This window comes from Protopterus annectens, chromosome 8.part0 (genome assembly GCF_019279795.1).
Source record: "Protopterus annectens isolate FY-2018-M chromosome 8.part0, PAN1.0, whole genome shotgun sequence".
NCBI lineage: Eukaryota > Metazoa > Chordata > Ceratodontiformes > Protopteridae > Protopterus > Protopterus annectens.
Genome location: NC_056741.1, coordinates 996,138,099 through 996,161,537, shown reverse-complemented (window position 1 = coordinate 996,161,537; position 23,439 = coordinate 996,138,099).

Sequence of the window (23,439 nt, the reverse complement as noted above, 5' to 3'; positions counted from 1 at the left end):
GATGGAAAAAAAGCAAACAAGGAAAGGGATAGTAAAAAGAAAAAAGTCCGTTATGGCATGTCCACACAGAAGTGATACTTTTGTATTTGAAATATACTGGACAGTGGCTGCATTTAAAATAATTTGGAGTTGGAATATAAATGTAAATTGAAAAAAATAAACTGATATCAGAATTGAAATGAGAGAATTTAGAAAATAATTTTCATTTTCATTTGGAAAAGAATGATAAAGGCATTTAGAGTTGAGGCAAATGCATATATCTATGCATGAAATAAGAATAAAATTTTTGTTTTTAAAAGATAAAGATATTTAACTACAAAGATATTTAATCCAGGGATAGAGGTCTACTCTGATTAGTGTAAATGTTAAGTAGCTGTTTAAAATTGAATGTTTAACAGATGAAGGCAATAATGTAAAGAAACAGAGCACTAAGAAGGATTCAACAGCAGGAAACTTCTTTTTAAAAAAGAAAAGGGAAGTGGGACTGTAATGTTAAAAATCTAAAAAAGGTTGCAACTAGGTGGATAGAAACGGAGGCTACACCAAACTTACAAACAAATGCTGAATATGGTGAAGTTAATACCCAGCAAAAAGATAAATAGTAACATGCAACTACTTTACCCAGCAAAAAGATAACCCCCCAGATTTACTATTCCTCTGTGCAGGACTAGCTTAGTCCTGTATGGAGGCAGCCATTTAGGAGCATGACGGCATCGCTCCATGCATAGTAATGAGGTGCGCTGCCTGAGCTCCTAGGCTTACACCGAATGTGTAAGAGTGCAGGGGGCATGTCTGAAAGCAGACCTCTCAAAATATGCACTCCCTTGCAATGAAGAACATCAGAAAGGGGTCAGAAGTGAGTGAGACTGGTAATAGGTGTCCGCATATCCCCAACAACAGTCCCCCTTGTGTACAACAGTGAGAGTACACATAAATTAAATGAACAAACCCTTTTTTATAAAAATCCCATGAAAGCTAACCGCAGGTGCGTGGGTGTGCCCATCGCTTAGCTACAGTTAATGCAGTTTAAATGGCTGAAGAGGATAACAAGGAAGATATATGCAAATGAAGCAGCATAGCAATAGTGAAGTGGGCAGAGCATTCACCTTACGAGCGGGAACTCCTGGTTCGAGTCCCACTGCATCACATTTTATGAACTGGAGTATTGCAGTAAATGCACATGTGAGGTGTCAGTGTTATAATGAATAAGGCAGTAGTAAGAAGGTTTAAGCACCAATAAAAAGTAGTAAGTATATTTAAGCGCTAGTAATTGAGCTTAAGTCTGTTTGCATGGCAGTAAGCAATGCCTACACTGGTTAAGCTGTTCTAAAGCTAAGTCTCTGTAAGCAGATGTAACGGCAGGTTAGCAGTGCTTATCATAGCGCATAAACATGCAAACCCTCTTACAAATGCTCAAAAGTGCCTTAATCACTCTGTATCCAATGGCCCTTGCTCTGCCCATTACCAAAATAAACAGTCATGCAGGTCTTGAACCCAGGACCCCATACACCATAGTGACAGTAGTTAACCACCAAGCCATTACAAAAGTACAGAAGAATGAGGTATCAGCAAAAAAGTACTCACCATAGTAAAACAAAACTGAACTTGTGAAAGGAATCAGTATACAGTCATATGTCCCATAACCCACTACATAATATAAAAATGTGAACTGGAGTACAACAGTAAGCCCAGATGTGAGGTGCAAATATAATAGAGTGCTGAAGTCCCCAGTAAAACACAAGGACCCCACAGAGTGTATGTACACATTAATCACGAATACCAGGCATACATATAAGGTGTAATGAATAATAACTCAATGCCAAAAAGGAATTATAATGCAAAGTCTAATGTAAGCAATGCTAAGCATTGCACAGACCAGCTTATTAGATGTAAGCAATGTGTAGGCCAGCTAACTCACTGTGCCCAGTGGTATACTCCCTTTAAACAATGCCAACCATAGGTAAGCAGGTTTGTCCATAGCTTAGCCTTTTCAAAACTGTTAAATCATGGAAAATTGCAGAAAATTGACCCTACTTAACCCGAGGCAGAAATACATCTCATAACTGGTTGTAGCTTCCCCTTGCAGGCACTATGGCAATTAGGTGAGAAGGTGTGTGCTTTTGGGTGCAGCGCTGGTACACCCAGGAGTCATGGCAGTACTCTTTGTCAAAGACCATGATCAGAGACTGCTGCAGGGCCAGTACTAGGGCTCCCAATATAAGGCAGAGGCCTAGGACTGTCTCGCCCATGACCTCACCAGTGCCACTGGCATACCCCAAACTGGTGAGCATATGTCCTCCACAGCTGCAATGGAGTGGGCCACGAACAAGGAGGCCCACATCAGTTGCCTGGCGAGGTTGCGATACAAGGCAGGTCAGTAATACTCACCCTTTTACTGTCATAGGAAATAAAACTAAAAGTAGTAGTAAATTAGTTGCCTGTATAAAACCTGTATTGTTCAAGACAAGTACTTTATACACTAGATAATATGGCAGAAAGAGACTCATATTGTTTGTATGTCAATAAAATTGTAATAGCCTGATAAAACAGGTCTAACTGCATGTGTATATTCTGGTATCATATGGTAATGTAGATTTGCAATCATGTAATAGTACTGTTGTAGTAAGCATTCTGTTACCCCCACAGTGCACCATAAATTGAATGTGTAGGAATGCCTGTATATGACAGGTGTAATCCCCAGAGGCCATTTAGTACAACTGAGAGACACATAGACAGTAAACAGAGAATATGCAAACAACAAAAACTGAATAGCACATGCAACTGAGATGTGAACTGTTCTTTTTTTTTTTTTTTTTTTAGCACACACAGCCACAGTTCGAATCCTGCCAGTGGTAATAGTCTGCATACAGAATCATACCCCACAACTGTACAGATATGTCCAGAATGTCCAGTAAAGTGGCGCATATCTGTTGCCTATCAATCTGTCCCCCTTGAAATCAGTGGGATGATCCCAGACTTATAGGCATCAAACAGGAAATACAACTTATTGACACACATCTATGTGAACAAAGCTGGCACAATAGCAACTCCCCAATACCTTTTGTGAGTAAAAAGCCACGTATGTCCCATTTACACTCCAACTTGTCAAGCTGTGGTCAGAGTGTGTACAGTAACAGAGTGAGATGTATTTGCATAATACTAATGTGGAATCTGGTCCTGTGTGTGGGAACATTCAGGTAGTGCTAATAAACATTCCTCCCACAGGTCTGATACAAACACTCTGCCCAGAAATACAAGAATGATACCCAGTACTGGTACTGTTCACAGTGGTATTGTATGGCATTGTGACTGATGCATTTGCTCTGAATAATGAGGTATTACACATCACTGTTGCCCACACTGTCCTACAACATATAACTGTCTAGGAAATCTGTATAAGATGTATACAAGGTCAGAATGCAAAAGCACAGGGGATTAATAAGGCAGAAAGCAAATAGGAGATATACAGCAATATCTTTATAGCAGACACAACTGTGATGGACAGTGTTTACGTTGTAGCAGACACAGCCATGGTCCGAATCCTGGGAGTGGAATTAGGCTGCATGCATAATCATACCCCACAAATGCACAGATAAGGCCAGAATGTCCAGTATATGGGCCCATATCTGCTGCCTGTCCCCCTGGTAAGGTTGTGGGATGATCCCAGATGTTTAGCTAGCAAGCAGGGAATGCAAGTGATTGTCGAACATCTATGAGAACATACCTGTCACTGTAGCAACCCCCGAAACTGTTAAGAGAGTAATATTGCAAATATGTCTTATCTACACTCCCATGTTGTCAAGCTGTGACCAGAGTGTGTACAGTAACAGAGTGAGCTGTATATGTGCATAATACTAATGTGTAATCTGTAACATTGTGTGGCAACAGTCAGGTAGTGCTAACAAACATTGCTCCCACACGTACGTCGGATACGAACACTGTGCTGAGAAATACAGACCATTATAACCTGTACTAGTACTGTTCACTCTGGTATTGTAGGGGAATGTGAGTGTTGCAGTTTCTCTGAATAATAAAGTATCACTGGTCACTGTCACCCACACTGTGCTACATAATATAACTGTGTAGGAAAGCATGTATATGTGTGTGTCAGGTCACTAAAGGAGGAAAAGGGCAATATTCTAGATATGTCCTGCACACCAGCATGTTGTCAACACATGGCCAGAGTCTGTTTAGAAAGAGTTGGATATCTATGTACACAACATCAATTCAGAATCTGGGAGTATGTGTAGAAACTGTTAGCTAGTGTTAACAAACATTCCCTCCACAGGTATACCAGGTAAGAGGTGTATACTGCAGGTAAAACTGGTTCATGTGTAATGATGACAACAGTCATATCACTGTCCAAACTAAGGCTATAGGGTAGTGTAGTTAGACTTGTAAGGTACAGATAACAGCACTGATAATGTGGACTACAGGAATATACTAGTTGTTGACATCTTTCTCCCCCCCCCACCATATTTCCAACAATAATCAACATACCCATCCCAACCGTTATGTAATGACAACTATATTCTGATAATGCCCAATTGTTTGATAAATATTTTAATGGTTCCCATGCATGTGCTATATTGAATTATTCCAAAAGTGGTTGCATGGTGCCATCAATGTACCTGCATGCTGTTGTTATTACCACTGTGTTCCCATATATGCATATGTTCTGTTTGCTATGCAACTGTTCCGTATCTGGTGTCTGAGTTAATGGGAATATCTATGCATGCTGTTATACCTAACCCTGGAATGTGTTGACTATTAGCAACCCACAAATGATGAAATCTAAACACTATAGCATGCTTGGGAAGGCCGTTCCCAGCGGACTCACCTCTCCCACCTCAGCTGGCCATGGCACTGGGCACCAGCATGTCTGGAGCCCAACCTGGGACTTCCCCGTCCGTTGGTGCTACACTACCTTTGGGTGGAACTGCCTCGGGGGATCAGGCTCACCCCCCCCCAGGAGTGGGCACTGACAGGCACCTGTCACCCATCGCCAGGTCAGAGTCATGGTGCATAAAGAGATCAATGAGCAGTTTGGTGATCTTCTATGCCAGCTCGAAGGGCACGTGTTATGATTAGAGAGTCAGCCTGGCTCTGCAACTGAGCTCCCAGCACAGTCACCTTTGAGGCTGTGATGGTGCAGTGGTGACTGCACAGGGTTGGGGACCTCAGTCCCACTGCTTCCACTAGGAGGCTTGTGGGCTTCCAGTTTCCCAACACCCCTCCCCATCAAGGTGTTTACCCACCACATGTTTCATATACCGCCCCTGTATGCATCTTCTTTGTCTTGTCTGTTAACCTCCCAACCTAACTCCCCAAATATACCTACTACCCCTCCCCAACATCCCACTCTCACCTGAAAAAAAAGGGCAATCTGTTCCCACAAAAAAGTCTCACCCCATACATAGCTGTCCATTTCGCACAAGTGTCCACTTAACACATGTAATCCAGTCTAATTGGAATCACAAGGTATTATTGTTGTCCTCACCCCCTCCCAGGGGTTTCAGTGTCCAAATCTACCTCCAAATTCAGTGCATATGCACAGCTGTTGCTGTAGAAGAAATGGGCAGCTATGGACCTTCCCTACACCCTTCCTGCACATCCCTGGCTATTTTCCCTACTGTCTTTCCCTCTTTGTGCCCCTTTTTTCACCACTTTCCTATCAACCCTTTTTCTTTTCTTTTAAAGAAATTAGCATGGGGTAAGCAGGAGTAAGCACTTTCAAGCAGCAGTAAGCGGGTTTAAGCCTGTTTGCACGGGGGTAAGCAATGCCTACACAGGTTAAGCAATTCAGAAGCTGAGTATAAGAAACTGTAACTGGAAGTTAGCAGTGCTTACCTCTGCACAAACCCATGCAAACCCGCTTACAACTCCTTTAAAGTGCCTTAATCACTCTGTATTCAACGGCCCGTGTTCTGCCCAGCAACAAAATAAAGAGCCTCTGCAAGGTTCGAACCCAGGACCCTGCACACCATAGCCAGAGTAATTTACCACTAAGCCATGTCAGATATACATAACCCTAATGTTTTCAGAAACATATCATCCAGCCTAGTCATTCAACAGTACATTGAACGTATTCCAACATTTAGATGTATGTGTGTGTGTGTGTAAATATATTAATATCTAAACGGATACAACATATCTGTATAATATATATGCAAATGCCTACATCTATAGATATGTATGTCTACATCTATATGTCTAAATATATACAGCAGGTTATATATTTGTCAGCAGATATATATATATATATATATATATATATATATATATATATGTATATATCTGTATATACGGACATACATATGTAAATAACAATGGGAAAATAACAAAAACATATATGTCCACATGCAATGTTAATGGGGTTGAGAGGGTCAAACAATATACGTCTTGTACAAATAGGTATACCACCCCCCCCACAGCCAAAAACGTCCCCCCTGCAATACAATACCAAGTGTTGCAGATCCCATAACCAGGACCAGACACGACATGGGCATCCCTAGGATACATATACACAGGCACATATATGCAGATACAGATATACATCTATATGTATACATATATATGGATATATATGTAACTACACATACACACGCAGAGATATGTACATTAAGTTACATATGTAGTATGTGCACACAATATGGAACAGCCACTATTCCTACAGTTACCACCTTACCAACTGGAGACTGTATGAGCCACCCATACAAATGACAATCATTGCCTGTAACATATACCCACAGAGATATAGGTTCATAGGTTCATAGGTTTATACTAGGCTATCTGCCCTAAGGCATTTATAAGCCTAGCCCAAAGTTTTGTGGCTTATGCCACCCCTTATATGAAAAAATACTGTGCCCATTAGTTTGTTGTGCCTCTGTCCAGCAGTGACACAGAGATGATTCCCGGGGTAAACCTACGATCTCCCATCCACAGGTCAAGATTTCTCTTAAACAGAGCCAGCGAGGTGCTCTGCCTCACATGGACTGGGATTTTATTCCACAGCATAGGGAGTCTCTGAGTGATAAATCTATCCCTCCAGCACATCCTATTTATATCCGTGCTAAGGTTTAAGTCGCTTGCTCTAGTGGTTTTGGTGGATTTGGATTTTCTGAGGTGGAGCATGTCCATTAATTCCGGGTTGGACATGGCCTTGTATGTCAGGCACATGTCACCTCTGAGCAGACGGTATGCGACTGAATAGAGCTGGAGTTTCTTCAATCTGGCAGCATATGACAGATTTTGGAGTCCCTTTATCCTTTTGGTGAGGAACTTTTGGGGTCTCCCCAATTGCTACAGATGTCGGGTGAGATACATCCCGAATGGGGCATCGTACTCGATCACTGGTCTGATAAGTGAAGAGTACAGGGGAACAATGACCTCACTAGATCTGGATGTGAATCCCTTCATGATCAGGTGGGCAATGTAGAAGGTCTTTCTAACCACTTTAGCAACGTGAGTGTCAAAAGAAAGGCCACTGTCAACCTGGGTCCCCAGGTCCCTGATAACCTCTTCTGTGCTTAGTGGATTGCCGCCTATATGGTAGCTTGGGGTTACCTTGTTTTTCCCAAAGGGTATGACTATACATTTTTTGGCGTTTAACTTCAGGCCATGGCTCTGGCACCAGCTATCTGTTTCCGTGAGTCCCTTCTGAAGGATATCTGTGTCCGATGCACTTTCCACTATGGTGCCCAGTTTGCAGTCGTCTGCAAACTTTGTCAGCCAAAGTCCTCCCATGTTGGCCTGTACTTCTGAGAAGTAGATGCCGAACAATAGGGGGCCAAGGACCGAACCCTGTGGTACACCACTTGTGACTGGCTTGGAGTCTGACATAGCTCCAGCAACTCTAACCCTGTGGGTTCTGTCCTTAAGCCAGTTTGCAACCCATCTTGTGACATATGGGTTTACATTTAAGCTGGTAAGTTTTTCTACAATACCCGAGTGGGGTATTGTGTCGAAAGCCTTTGCAAGGTCAAGGTAGGCTGTATGGACTGCCTTTCCCTCATCAATGGCCTTGGTGACTGTTTCGAAGAAGTCGACCAAGTTCAAAAAGCATGATCTGCCCTTGACGAAGCCAAACTGGGTCGGGTCCAATGTCTGCAAGTCCTCTATATCTTTGTTTATGAGCTCCATTATGATCCTCTCCATAGCTTTGCAGACTAGACTTGTTAAGCTTATGGGGCGGTAATTACCAGGGTCCGTAGAGGCACCACCTTTGTGGAGTGGGACCACAGTTGCCGTACGCCACTCCTTGGGCATGTATCCTGTGGTAAGGCTGAGATTAAACAGCTGCCTTATGTGCGGGTTTAATTCCTCATTTAGCTCGTGTAGCACACAGCCGGGGACACCATCCGGTCCCATTGATGCTGTGTTTTTAGCTTTAGAGAGAGCAGCTTTCACCTGCGCATTTGAGATGTCTGGGAGGCTACACTCCGCTGGGATAGTTATCTCTCCTTTAGGGGGGAGAGGGGGTGAAGTTTGCACTGAACCTGTCTGCCAGTATGTTGGCAATGTCTGTGGGTTCAGTGATTTTTGTATCATTTTGGACTAATTCTGAGCATATCTGGGAGTTTCCACCCAGGTTCCTAACATAGCTGAAAAAGGCCTTATGATTGTCCTTTGAATCCATGGCAATTTTTCTCTCAAAATTGTCCTTAGTTGATTTTATGAGTGCTCGTATTTTTTTACTGATAATGATCAGGGGTGACTTCCCTTTTATGGATTTTGTTCTATCATGTAGTAGCTTTCTCCTCTTATTGTAAAGTTTGTTAATGGCTGGGGTCCACCAGACTGGACGTTTGCCCTTTGTGGAAAGAGTCTTGGTTTTATTTGGGATTGCCTGATCCATGCAGTCCTGGAGGTGTTCATAGAAGGCATTTGTAAGGGCTTCCGCAGCTTGGGTTGTGGTTTCCACTGGCTCAGGGGCCTTGAAGGATACCACACCAGTCTTGAGTAGTGTGAAGTTTGCCTTAGAGAAGTTCTTCACTGTGGTCTTTTTTGTTTGGGGTGGGGGCGGGATGTGGATTTCCAGTGAGATTAGTTTATGATCAGATCTCACCAATGAGGGTTATACTTCCGGTGTGGAGCATTTTGTCCCCATGTTTGTGATAATGAGATCTAGTATATTTTCTCCTCTCGTGGGAACAGTGACTAGCTGTTCCATGGCATTTGAATTTATGAACTCCAGGAACCGTTGGGCTAGAAAGTTAGGGCTTGAGTAATGTTCCCAGTCTATATTCGGGTAGTTGAAGTCACCCAATATGATGGTGTTTGGAGATACATTTATACCCTCCAGTGTCTTCAGGAAGGCTGTGTGGGGCTCCTGAGTTTGGGAGGGTGGCCTGTAGCATGCTACAATTTGTAGAGCAGTTTTGCCTATGGTTAGTTGCACCTGGATGGTTTCTGAAGCTTCATGCGTTGCCACCAACCTGGAGGTGTGGGTATCCTTTATGAATATGGATACACCCCCTCCTTTTGTGGTGTGGTCCGGGTTTTGGGGCCGGAACGCATGATATGAGGTAAAACCTAATAGTGCCGGGGTGCTCTCAGGAGCCTTGAACCAAGTTTCAGTTACAGCACAGACATCGATGTTCTCCATACTGAGAAGGGCCTCGAGTGCGTGCATTTTGTGATTTAGACTTCTGGCATTGAGCAGCATTACCCTCAGTTTCTTCCCATTTTTGTTTTCTAGGGTGGTAGGTTTAGAATTTGAGCCTTGCCTAAAAAAGGCACTATGGGGGTGGCAAGAGCCTTAGCAAAGGTTATAACACCACACACGGGTGTGCATATATGAGAAAGCTTTATTTGTGGATTATTACAGTTGTATATGCCATGTCATATAGCTGTTTAGACACGGACATCCATAGAAACTGAGTAATGCAACTGTAAAACAGTTATACTAATACAGTAGTCTGGAAATGTTAACAAATGTTGCTGTCCAGGCCAAGGCCATCAAGTAGTACAATAGTAAAGACAGACTGAGCCACAGGATACCAAACAATCAATAGTAAGTAATGCAGGTGTATAGTTCAGCAGCCTCTATCTACACTCTGTAGGCAATCCCTAGGGATAAAGACCTCAGATGACACACTGGGATGTAACTGATACATAACAAGGCACAACTGACACCATCACAAGCACACTGACAAACAGAACAATCTGTATGGCATAGCAGGCTCTACAGGCATGCCACAGCACAGAGTAACATACACCTGTGTGTAAGTGCATCACCACAATCAATGTGAACACAGCCACAACTACATATGGCATGATAGCATATTATTACAGTATATGGACTATCTGTTCAACACCAACCTCATATGTACCACCCACACACTAACCTTACATATACTGGGCCACTACACAGTATGTTCCGCTGCCTGTCTGTGGTATGGGACATGTGCGTGCATGGCCCTACAAACATGTAAGCCAATAGAGTAACATACAGTGGAGCAGCATGTAACATCAGATAGAACAGGACCAAGAACAATGACATCTACCACAGTCTGTAGACAGGCCAAGGTACATATTAACAATACACACACTGCCGACAATCACCATAAGTACACAGACCTCAGTACTGTACACACCACCACAGAATTTCCAGGTTATGTCATCAAATATAACCCCTACTATACATTACATGTGTAGCAGTCTGATATCTCACTGGCTTGTTACCAGATATGATGTCACTAATTATGGTGTACAGTACATATGCACCCCTTACTGCATGACATATGTACAAAGGTTGTCAGGGTTGTGGCTGGAGGCACATACATAGGGCCATTATTGACATGTTGCTGTGATAACCTCATACATTTACTGTTGTAACAGGGTTTGTTGCACCATAATCCTGTGAGGGATATGAAGTCAGTAATTCTCACGACTGTCACCATCTACAGATTGCAATCCTCACACTACCTTCTGCAGTTCACAGATAGGTGCTCAGTGTTAACACCTGAAAGTAAAGGCACGACACACTGGCCAGTCCACAGATGGCCCTACATATGGATGTTCCCTCATTAACATAGCACTGACATGGCAGGTATGTAAACATACCCAACTGATAAATCCAAAAGACCACAAACCAGCAAAAAGGAGCAAAAAGGACCAAGGGTTCCGAAGAGGCTTCCACTTTTAAACAATTTCAATTAGTGGGAGTTATAAAAACTTTCTTGAGGCTTCCACATATAAAACAGTTCCAATTTATTAGAGCTGATAAAAAACTTTCTTTAAGCGCTAAAATAAAATACACTTTTCGTCGCTGTGTCAAAACACAACTTCCTCAGAAGACAACCAAGGCAGTAACCTCTTTCCTTATATTTAAAACATTCTTTAATTATTCAATTATACAATCAAGTCGTCGTCAATTCCTTAAAGAAGACTAAAACTATAGTCTTCCCAAGGAAAACATAGAAGTGTATATTTAATATATTTAAAAAGTCTATATTGTAAAAATGTTTGCGTATATGTATATTCAAGTAATATTATCCTAATTCCTTTGCTCTTATGTTAAGTATATAGGTATGTGTAAAATTATGACATTTATCTTGGTTAGAATTCGTAATAGTAGCAATCAGTTGTCTAATCAATAAGTAACATAGGTTCAGGCAACTTAGAGTCTCTTTATACATATCTGGGCTGTTCTAATAGGCCCTTTATAAAGTGCTTACATTAGAGTTTTTATATTAAAATAAAATAAACTAGCGATGCACATTAAAGTCAACCTGAACTTGCTCTATTTACTGTTAAGTCACGTAATTGGTCTATTTATATTTGTAGTAAATATTGCTTTAGCATGTTACCTGTTTTTTTGGGTTATATGTTCTCCTATGTTTGCACATATTAGCACAGTTACATGATTTATCATTTTGGCCTGGTGGATAATGTTTATAAGGTTACAGAGAACTCTTTTAGGCATTAGTTAGACCAATTACGTGACTTAACTTAATACTTATACTTGTCCATTGGCATGCTTCCTAAATGATATGCAGCCTTTATTTGGAGCTGTCGCAGCTCCGTTTTGGATTTTGCATAAATGTACTTGGTTACTAACCAAGTACATTTCTACAGATCGCACTAGTCCTGCACGGCCGGTTGCAAGCTTCCTGGATCACAAATTCACCTAATTTGCATGGATTTCTCCTGCAAATGGCGTGAGTTGCATACAGGGGCTTAGTCCATGCAGGACTAGTGCAGGGGCACTCGTGCATACCCCTGCAGGCTGTTCCTGGATCGCACGGCAGACATATTGCCTGCCGGAGCTCCTGCACTTATCCTGCATGCCGTGCAAGGCATAGAGAATCTGGGGGAAAGTGTAACACATAACTACTTTACCCAGCAAAAAGATAAAGAGTAACACATAACTACTTTTTTGTCATATCTAAATGTATGTTGATTGAGTGGTTAAATGAAGTAATTCAGAATGAGCAAAATTACAGAAGTATTAATGAAGAAATTAGGAGAAACTTTACTAAAGAAACTGCAGATGTAAAATACCAGTGAGTTAGGGAATAACACAGACACTCACATTTCATGTGGTACCCATTTGCCTGTCAAAAGGAAATATGCAAATCAGTGTTGAAACAAACTTAAAGATATTTGCAGTAAGGCTATATAGTAAAAGTTCTGGGAAGTCAAAACATGAACTGTGTCTTCACTGTGTTTTGAATAATACCACATACATGATATTTATCTATTTGTAGGATCATAGGAGGTTCATAGGATCATAGGAGGTTACTAGGCTAATAGCCATAGGGCCCTTACAAGCTTAGCCAAGACTTTATCCCCAAAACAAAACCTCAGTCAGCACCTGTTGCCCCTGTCAATGAGGGACAAAGGTGGAACCACTGGGGCAAATTTATGGTTTCCCATCCACTCATCAAGGATGCATTTGAAGAGGTGCAGTGAGGTACTTTATTTGACATGTACGGGAAGTCTATTCCAGAGATGGATATACATTTATCTATTTGTACCCACCATCTATCATGCTCTATCATGGTCATAAATGCCTGATCTATTGGCCTGCACCTTTTTTTTCATTATGAAGAACTAAAAAAAAAGTAACATAGTAATAGACCCCCCCAACACCACTCTCCAACTTTACATACTAACACATGATTACATTACTCATGCCACGAAACATCAATGAGTGTTTACCTCTGGTCAGGCAACAAGGATCAGTCACCTTCATCACTATACTTTCTTCTTACCCACCAGTTTTAGTCACTTTATTGATAATGTACACCTGAGATGTTTAACTGTGATCAATTATAAAAAGGCTACTAATATATTTCAGCTTGTTCCATCCTCATTTTTACTTCCTTTAAGAAGTCATTGATGCTTATATTTTCACTGTTTTCTTTCAAAGTCCATAAAAGCAACATAAGGTCAAGCTCTGGCCCATTTTAAAGAAACATAGGTTCAAAGCTAACAATACCAACTGAATATGCACGTCAGAATCTTTTGTAAAGCAGGTAAAAATTCTCAAAGCTGCCTCCTTTAGAAGTTAGACAATCATACTTAGAAATCCAAGATAAGTCTATCTTGGATTTCCTATGCAGAGCACCTTAAAGCCCATTCCCTCTATTCAGTCTCCAATAGATTGTTGAGGGGTGATCTATGCCTGGCTTACAAGGCATCATCAAAACTCACACTTATGAATCTCCTACATATTCATAAGTCAAACAGTACCAAAAATACAAGATCTAGGGACCTGAAGTTTGTTTGTGACTTAAAAAGAATATGCTGTATAGACAGATGTGTGTCTCAGAGACTGCCCTCCTATGAAACTGGCTTCACATCCATGTGAAGGTGAGTTTGTCTATTACCCAGTTTAACCACAACCTAGACAAGTGGATGGAGAATAGGAAATTTACACTGGACCTGGTACCTATGTCATGTCTGGACAGAGTTATCTTATAAATACCTATCCCTCAATGTCCTGTTTGGATACAGAACATCATCGTTCTTTCATGCTAGGCCACCCCAGGTCATTAGCCTAGTAGCAGTCTATGAATCTATGAAACAAATTAACAAGCTAGTAACAAGAACCTGTTGTAATGCAGATGAACCAAACAACTAATTTTCACAATGATTTAATAATGATGAGCACTTTTGTTCCTTTTTCTTATTGGCACTTCATCAGAACTGCATACACAAGTTAAAAGACACTTAAATCACATGCTTCCAGCTAGCCATTAAAAACTAACAATTAATCATTCAATAAATTTACCAAAAAAACACAGAAAAACACCAAAAAAACTCTGTTGGCAGCCTAATGGACTTGTAAAGGCAAAATGCAAGGTAAATCAATAATAGAAACCAAGAGTCCAGTCATTCAAAAAACAATTTAATATAGCAATAAAATAAAACAAATAAATCAAAACAAGGAAAGCTTCTGAATCTTCATAATGCTTTGTGAAAGGATCAGGAAGATTTGAAAGCTTTGCTTTTTTTTGCTTTCTTTGTTTTATTTTATTGCCACATTAAATTGATTTTTTAATGGGGTTGGACTCTTGGTTTCTATTTTTGGTATTCAGTCAATTTAAGCAGCATTACAGTATTTAAATTTTAAAAGCAAATTAATGGAACAAGTCTCATTTAACCCTGGGTGGTTCATGGTATCCAACCTAAGTTGGCATTTGAGCTCACATTTGTCCAGATATTCATTTATTATCAATCCTTGAGGGACATTTTCTTCATCTTCACTCACTAAAAAACAAAGAAATGTATGTTTAAAGTATTTATAAGCTTGTACAAACCATTTGCCATCTTTCCTTTTCTTATATCTAACAGTTGTTCATAAATATGGTCCTTTAACTTCCTGGAAGTCTTCCCAATATAACACACAGGCCAGAAATGACACTTAGCCAGCTAAACCACTTGCTTGGAATAACAAGAAAAATGGCCATTAATTTTGTAAGTTTCTCCTGTGATAAAAAAACTATCACCTGTAACAATGCTTGAACAGTGGGAGCAATTCCACATTTAAAAGTCCCCTGTTTTTGTTTTTGTTAACCTGCATATCTTTATTTTGCTCTAAATACGTTTTGAATGATTTATTTTTTTTATAAATGATGCATGGTCTTTCCCATATTTTTTTCGGCTACATCTTTGGCAAAATAAGCTTCCAATTTTTACTTAAATGCTTTGTTATTATGTTACAATCAAGAGTATGTGTGGAAATGAAAAGTTTGTTTTTGTCATAAACTGTGGGTCTGTCTTGGTTCCCCGAAATGACACTTACCTCTGTTCTATTTGTACCTAAAATAGGTGCATAAGTGCCATTAACTCTCTTGGTAATTATCTCATCCCTTATTTCTTTAAGAACACTTTTTGGGTAGCCCCTTCTAAAAAACATATTTATTAATCCTTCATATTCAGTATAAAAAATCCTCCAACTCTAATACCATCTAGCTAAATGGACTAGTTGTCCTTTGACAACTGCCTTTTCTGATGTCTTGGATGCCAGCTGGTAAAATGCAAATAAGAGTTTGAGAATATAAGTTTTCTATAGATATTTGAGTAGACCTTACTCTTTTCTAGGTCCTTCCTTAAGTCTATATCTAAGTAGGTTATCTATTGTACATCAGAAATGTGTGAAAATTTAAAAAAATCCACAGTGTTGTTAATGTATAAAAATTCTTGTAATTTGCTAGGTGAATTGTTCCATAAAATAAATATATCATCCAGAAAGCTAGTATATAGCATCTAACAATCACTGAATTCACAATTAAAAACAAACTCTGTTTCCTATTGAGCCATGACATAATTAAGAAATATTTGGGTATGTCCTGCCCCCAAGGCTACCCCAGTGGTTTGCCTGAAATACTGTCTGTCAAAAAATGTAGTTATTTTTTAAAACTATTTCCATTAATGCAACAGTAGCATTGATCTTATCTGGATGTAAATCAGCTTGTTTAAACAATTGTTCCTCAAACCACTGCAAACCTTCATCATGTGGGATAACAGAGAATAAGTTGCGAACATCTATTGTTACAAATATAACATTGAGGTAAAATTCTATATCATTTAACATGCACAGAGAAAGCCATGAATCTTTACAAATATATTCTAATTTACCCAAACCTTTTTTCAAATATTGGTCTAACAATTTTGCTATACAAATTGTTTTAGACCTAGTTGCATCCACAGTTGGCTGAAAAGGTGGGATTACTAAGCACTTGTGAATCTCTAGAATGCCAAAGATACTGGCTATAACTGGTTTATCACTGAGCATGAAATCATGTTCACTTTTTGAAATTTGGCCTTGAAATAACATGTCTTCTATTAATGAAATCTCTTTTAAAAAATGTTGATTTCATTAATTGAAATCTCCTCATAAGTGTCATCCATCAACAATATATTCATATGGTTAGTCTAATCTTCACAATTCATTATTACAAGCCCACCACCTTTGCCTCATCAGCAATTTCCTTAAATAAGTTAATCTCAATGTCAGACATATTAGAAAACTTCACAGTGTTGGCTATTCTAAACTATTACGTATACTAAACTCACACACTTTTGCAAACAGTTGTATACTATGGTTTAATGGTGGGTTGAAACAACTAGATCTTTGCAACACATTAGAATGGCTTGATATCCTATCATCAAAAAACCACAAGGCCATATTTAATATATGTGTATATAACTTTAAATCCATTAAAACATCTATAGTATTGGCTCTCCTTGCCAGTACAAATGTTAAACTTCTAGCTTATACATTTGTATATTCAACACCAATATGTTTAGTACAAAAGTTGTAAATGTTAAGGTCACAAGAGTCATTATAAACAGTCTTAACCACTTCATCATTGCTCTGACAATGTAAGAATACACTAACCATTATATTCTGCTGTAGGCATTGAAAAACATATTCTTGGGTCTGGCTCTCTGTTGTAAATGCATTTTGTCTCCTGCTGCCTCCAGGAATTGGTGAGATAATTATTGTACTGAATACATTTGAATCTTCTGTTCTAAAGGGTGGGGTTCTTCTTTTCATCCTATATATGCATTTGGTGATTTTATCTCCTTATTTAATTTTTTGTTTGTTAACAAACCTGTAACCCCCACAATGTTTGGTATTCCCAAAGTGCATAAAGGGTTGAACCCTCTGAAATTCAGGCCGATTGTTGCCGGGGGGGGGGGTAGTATCACAGAACCGTTGGGCAAATTCATTGACATTTCTTTGAAAAATGTAGTTAGATCTTTGAAGCATGTATGTAAGGATTCATGGGAATTCTTGAAAAGTATCCAAAAAGAATTTTATGAGAGGACAAAATATTTAGTGACGATTGACATAGTGGAACTTTTCCCAAGTATCCCACATTTGGAAGGCTTAGAGTTGTTCAACAAATTTTTAGTTACTTCAGGTGAATTTAGTGCCAATGTAGTTAGGTTGTTGGTTGAATTCATGGAGATAATTTTTGAACAATTACATATTTTTTAATGGTGAATTGTTCAAGCAAAAGAAAGGGGTAGTGATGGGTACCCCATGTGCTTCGGCTTATGCCAACATTGTTTTACACATGTGGGAAACGAAACATGTTTTTACTTCAGCTTGGGCAAAGAACATAGTACACTATCAGTGTTTTTTGGATGATATTTGTATGCTTTGGGATGGTACTTTACAAGAATTTCAGGATTTCTTTGTCTACATCAACAAGACAACACACTATCTAGGATTTACTCACAACATTAGTGAGAACACTGTGAACTATTTGGATCTTCTTCTAATTAAGAATTCAGAAATAGGGGGTTTCTAATCAACAATTTACAGGAAAGCTTCATTCTCAAATTCGTATCTCCATTTCGACAGTGGGCACCCTTTAGCACAAAAAAGAGGTATTTTGAAAGGGCAACTAATTAGAGCAGCCAGAATGTGTAGTACTACGGAGTTATTTTTGAAAGAAACTCAGTTGCTACAAGTGCTGTTTTTGGAAAGGAAATACCCCAAACGCTTATTTGACAAAATGTTAGAAGAAGTAAACAAGCAAATAAAAGATAGATATGCCCCCTTGTTGGGTAAAGGATTGAATTACCCCATGAATCTGAATAAAGGAGAAGAACAAGAAATGCACAATACTTTGGTTCACACCTTTAATAATGATTCGATTAAGTTTAGAAATTTAATTTTAAAGTATTGGCCAATTTTAAAATCCAATGATGACATTAGGAATTTTACTGCTGCACAACCTAAATTTGTTAACACTAGAAACATCAATTTAAAAGGTTTATTTGAGAGGCAAGATATAATGAATTCCATTTCTCACAAGTCTAAAGTGGGTACTTACAAATGTGGGGCCTGCAAACAATGCCAATATATTTTCAATGAAGGCAACTATTATATTGAAGCCAGACATTTTAAAATAACACCCATGAAGTACTACAATTGTGGTACAAAGGGCTTAGTTTATTTAGGGTTCTGTACAGGTTGTTCTGGTTTTTACGTCGGGAAGACGGAAAGAACACTTCGTAAAAGGATATATGAACACTTATATGAAATTAATAATAAGAAAGAATCAAATGCTTTTTATAAACATTCCTTAGTTTGTTCTGCTATGTCCCTGAAGTTTTTGGTGTTAGAGCAGGTTTTGCAGAACCCTAGAGGTGGGGAATGGGAAGCATCATTAGAATACAAAGAACTTTTATGGCAGATTAAGTTAAATGCGACAAAACCCCCAGGTATGAATGACACTATTAGTTTTAGAAGTGTTTTGAAGATCAGACGGGCAAGATTATGATTACAACTGTGATTGAATAACAAGTTAATGATTAAATATAAATAATTTAATATTAATATTTTATTAATAAGTTATTTATAAATTAATTTTTATAATATAAGCCCACATAACAAACACATTGACAGTTTGGGGTGTAAGCTTGTTTTTTAACCTCTCATTATTGTATACATATATATTTTTAAAAATTTTTTTAAATGTTCTAGTATAGGTATATTATATTATATTATAGTTTAGCAAGTTTTACATTTTTAACCTAATAGTATTTGATCAATTGTTGAGGTTTGCAGCTTTATGTATTGGATATGGACAGTTTTTACAAGAATTCTTTAGCATGTAATGTTTATTAAGTATTTTTATTAAGTATTTTTTAAGTATTTTTATTCAGTTCTCTATTTATTCAATCCTTCATTATTCCTTTATATGTGAGTTGGTTATTAATGGTTGTTGGAATTTTGGGTAGTTCACATGCATAGTGAAATTTAATATAAGATGTTTTCACTAACATAACAAGTGAGTTTTATAATATGGTGGTACATTATTATTATTAGTTTTTCAAATAATGTTTTAAACAATTCTTAATAATTTTTAAATGAGGACTAAGTAACTTTTTAAGCAAAGTCTTAAACGAATTAAGTGATTTTGATTTGTTTGTATAGTAACTATGTAATACAATGTATTTTTAATCAGTACACTATGCACTTGCACTTTAAGAGTCAATTAATGGGTTAATGCCCGACAAATATTAGTTTTAATTGTTTAATCAATGTTAGTATTTAAGCCTGTGCACATCCGTTAGGAAATTGTCTTGATAAAGCCTGATATTAATCAGGCGAAAGCGCTTGTTTTATTGTGTGTTAAAGAAAAGTTTTGCATCGTATTAAAGATTTTTTGGATTATTTGGCTGGTTCAACTGTCATGGTTTCAAAGGATTTCTTGATTTTATCTCCTGCTCACTGCCACTAGAATGATGATTTGACAGAGCTGAACAAATTGCCACAGAAATCAGGAGGATTAGAATGGACCTTCCGATTTAGATACTTGTCAGCATCTATTTTCAATTTAGAAATGTTCCATTGTAAAATTGTGTGACATGTCTTATCTACACTGGGGAAGATGTTATTATTAGTTTCATAAAAAACAAACCTTAAATCATCTTGGATGGATTTGTTTAATACATCCAATTGATAAGAAAGTTGGTCAATCTGTAAATTATTATATTTGACCATAAGTCTCATAATGTCACTACCAGTGTTATCAAAGACACCATATAGTTCACTTAAAAACTCAGGATTTTTAGACACCCCATTAGGGAAACGCCAAAGCCACAAACATTTTGGAATTTGTTGAAGTTCAATACTTCTTGTTAAATAATTTGAAACTTAGTAACTGTCTCTTGAACAAATGCAATTGCTCAAAGAACCAAAACTCTCACCTGGAATGTTGGTTCTTAAAATCTTAACACACATTTATTTGATTTTTCTGTGATTGATCAAGTACAAAATGACCCTCAAGCATGGGTAACAAATGAAAATCTGGACAAATGTGAGCTCAAATGGCAACTTAGGTTGGATACCATGAACCACCTAGGGTTAAATGAGACTTGTTCCATTAATTAATTTTTAAAATTAATATATTATAATACTGCCTAAATTTATTGAATAATTAATTGTTAGTTTTAAAGGCTGTCTGGAATCATGTGATTTTGAAAATGTTGTATTTAAGTGTGTTTTAACTTGTGTATATAGTTCTGACGAAGTTCCAATAAGAAAAAGGAATGAAAGCACTCAAGTTTAATAAATCATTGTGAAAATTAGTTTTGTGGTTCACGTGCACTATAACAGGTTCTTGTTACTAGTTGGTTTATATCTCTTTGGGTTCTCAGTTTATACAAATTAACAAGCTGTCAGAATAAAACACCACTATTCTATAATATTCAAATTGTAGGTTTTGACTGAATATCAAATAAATTAACTTGTTGAACTGAATATGGAATATATTGCTGGTTTAAGAGTGAGAAAAGAGTACAAAAACACTTATCCTAGGATTCATTAACAATTGTGTGTGCTTTGTGCTAAGCTTACATGATTTAAGCATCTTAGAGAGATACGCAGCCGTGTTAATCGAATACGCACACTGCTCATCATGCCAGTCTAGTTGCAAGAACCTTTCCATGGCTAGAAGTAGTATTCATGGCCATGGAAAGGTGCTTACATACACCAGCACACAATGTGAACAAAACTGTTCATATATAGGCAATGCTCAGATATGAGCTTATGCTGTAGCTCATACATTTTTAAGGGCAAGTTCAGGGAAACAATGCAGAATGAGTGGAAGTGAAATGGGGATCCTGGTATACAAAAATGTGTTATAATGACATATTAAATTTGGAAAGGCAAGATGTTTAATGTGTGCTCATATCCCACAGACAAATGTGATGAAAGTGTATAAGAAGCATTTCTGATATAAAACCTGCAAGATTGATGTAATGATAATTAGTATGAATGTCATAAATAATGGCCATGCTAATAAAGGATGTGACGGGGACATAAAGCTGCAGTGAAACAAAGTGGAGTGAAAATGTGATATACATGAATTAAATGCTGACGAGGTAATAGCAAGGGGGGAAGATGCATTATGGAGTGTATGCAGAGAATGCAGTTATTGTATATAAGGATTTATATACAGGGAATTGATGTATGAAAGCTGGCAGTATGCTGCATTATCCATATCACTACAAGAACAAAAGGACCTTACAGCTGTAATGTCAAGTAACACATACATGGACATGTTTTTGCAAAGAAATGACTGTGACAATAGTAGGAAAAAGGTTCATCATCTATGAGTATGTAATAGACAAGTGTTGTGTGGTTATTTATATCATACGTCTAATATAATAACAGCATACATAAGTGATGCATGACAAGACTGAAAGTATGATATGTCAGGAGTTCAGTTTTGCCATTTTTGATTTGCAATCATGTCTGACATACTAATACTGGGCATGCTTATATACATTTACAGGAGACAGTAACAGAATAGCTGTCAATCAAACCACCTACCTATCTATTTACAACATCTGTATGAAACATTATCAGTGGCCAGGGACACAGGACAATAATGACTACAATTGAGACATATACAGCATCTCTGAATGGATGACATCAACAGTGTATCACCAAGGAGATGTATCTGGTAACATTTTTACAGCCAATTAGGGCTTGTAAAAGTTGCTTCTGCAAATGTGTGTAAAACAATCTTGACTCTACTGGCAGTCATACTTGCAGATGCTAAGCACTGCTGTATTCGAACATCCTACCTATCTAGTTACATATTATAGAGAATACTGTAAGACATGCAGACACCTCAGGAGAAGTCTGAACATCAAATAGCCTCATTTCACTTGCAAAACAATGACCTCATCAGTGCGTTGAACCAGGGGTGTAGGCAGACAATATTACGTTGTAATTGTGTATTCTTATTGATGCCACACAAAAACACCTGCCATTTGAAGGCTGGAAACATTCTTACAATCCCACTTAACAGATGTTTGCATCACTTGGCCTCTAAAAATATTAAATGGCTATCTTTCAACCAATGACACCATTTGAGGCATTAATGGACAAATTTGTGGACATAGTTATTACCTAAAGAAACAAAGCTTTCTTTACAGAATGCATAGAAAATTGTAATTGTGAAACTGCAAACTATATGCAATGAAGTTGGTGAAAAGAAAGGTAGGTTTAGGAGACAGTGTGGTCATCTCTGATTTTAAAATGTTTATCTAGAGTATAGGTTGATTGAGCACATGCTCATCTAACTGTAAACAACCACTCGTGCACACACACACACACGCACACACGCACACACGCACATGCACACACACACACACACACACACACACACACACACACACACACACACACACACACACATACACATGAACACACATGCACACACACATGCGCACACACACGCACACACGCACACACACACACACATGCACACACACACATCTTTCATTTTGGCTATTGAACCTCCTACCTATTTAGTTACACAAAGAGCACTGTACTAATCGCAAGCACTGTAGGAGAAGTCTGAAGGGGAGAGATTGCACTTTTGTCAGGATGACCACATTAGTGAGTTTTATACAGAATGTTTGTGTAAAAGTTGGTATAAGGGAGCTCTGTGTAAATTTAAATGCATCTGCTTCTGGGAAAATGGAGACAACAAAGCAGCAACAAACACTGCACACACACACACACACACACACACACACACACACACACACACACACACACACACACACACACACACACACACACACACATGCATACAGGCATGCAACTCTATGATGGTGGGTATTGAACCTTTACTTACAGGAGAAGTCTGATTCATAAGGGAATACATTGCACTTTTGACAGAATGACCACGTCAATGTGTTTCAGAGCACATGTTTATGTAAAATTAGGGATAAGGGAACTGTGAGAACAGTTAAATGCATTATTCTCAGGAGAAGTGGACACACCACTGAGTTATACACACATTCTCTCTCTCTCTCTCTTTCACACACACACACACACACACACACACACACACACACACACACACACACACACACACACACACACACACACATGCGCACACACACGCGCACACACACACACACACACACACACACACACAC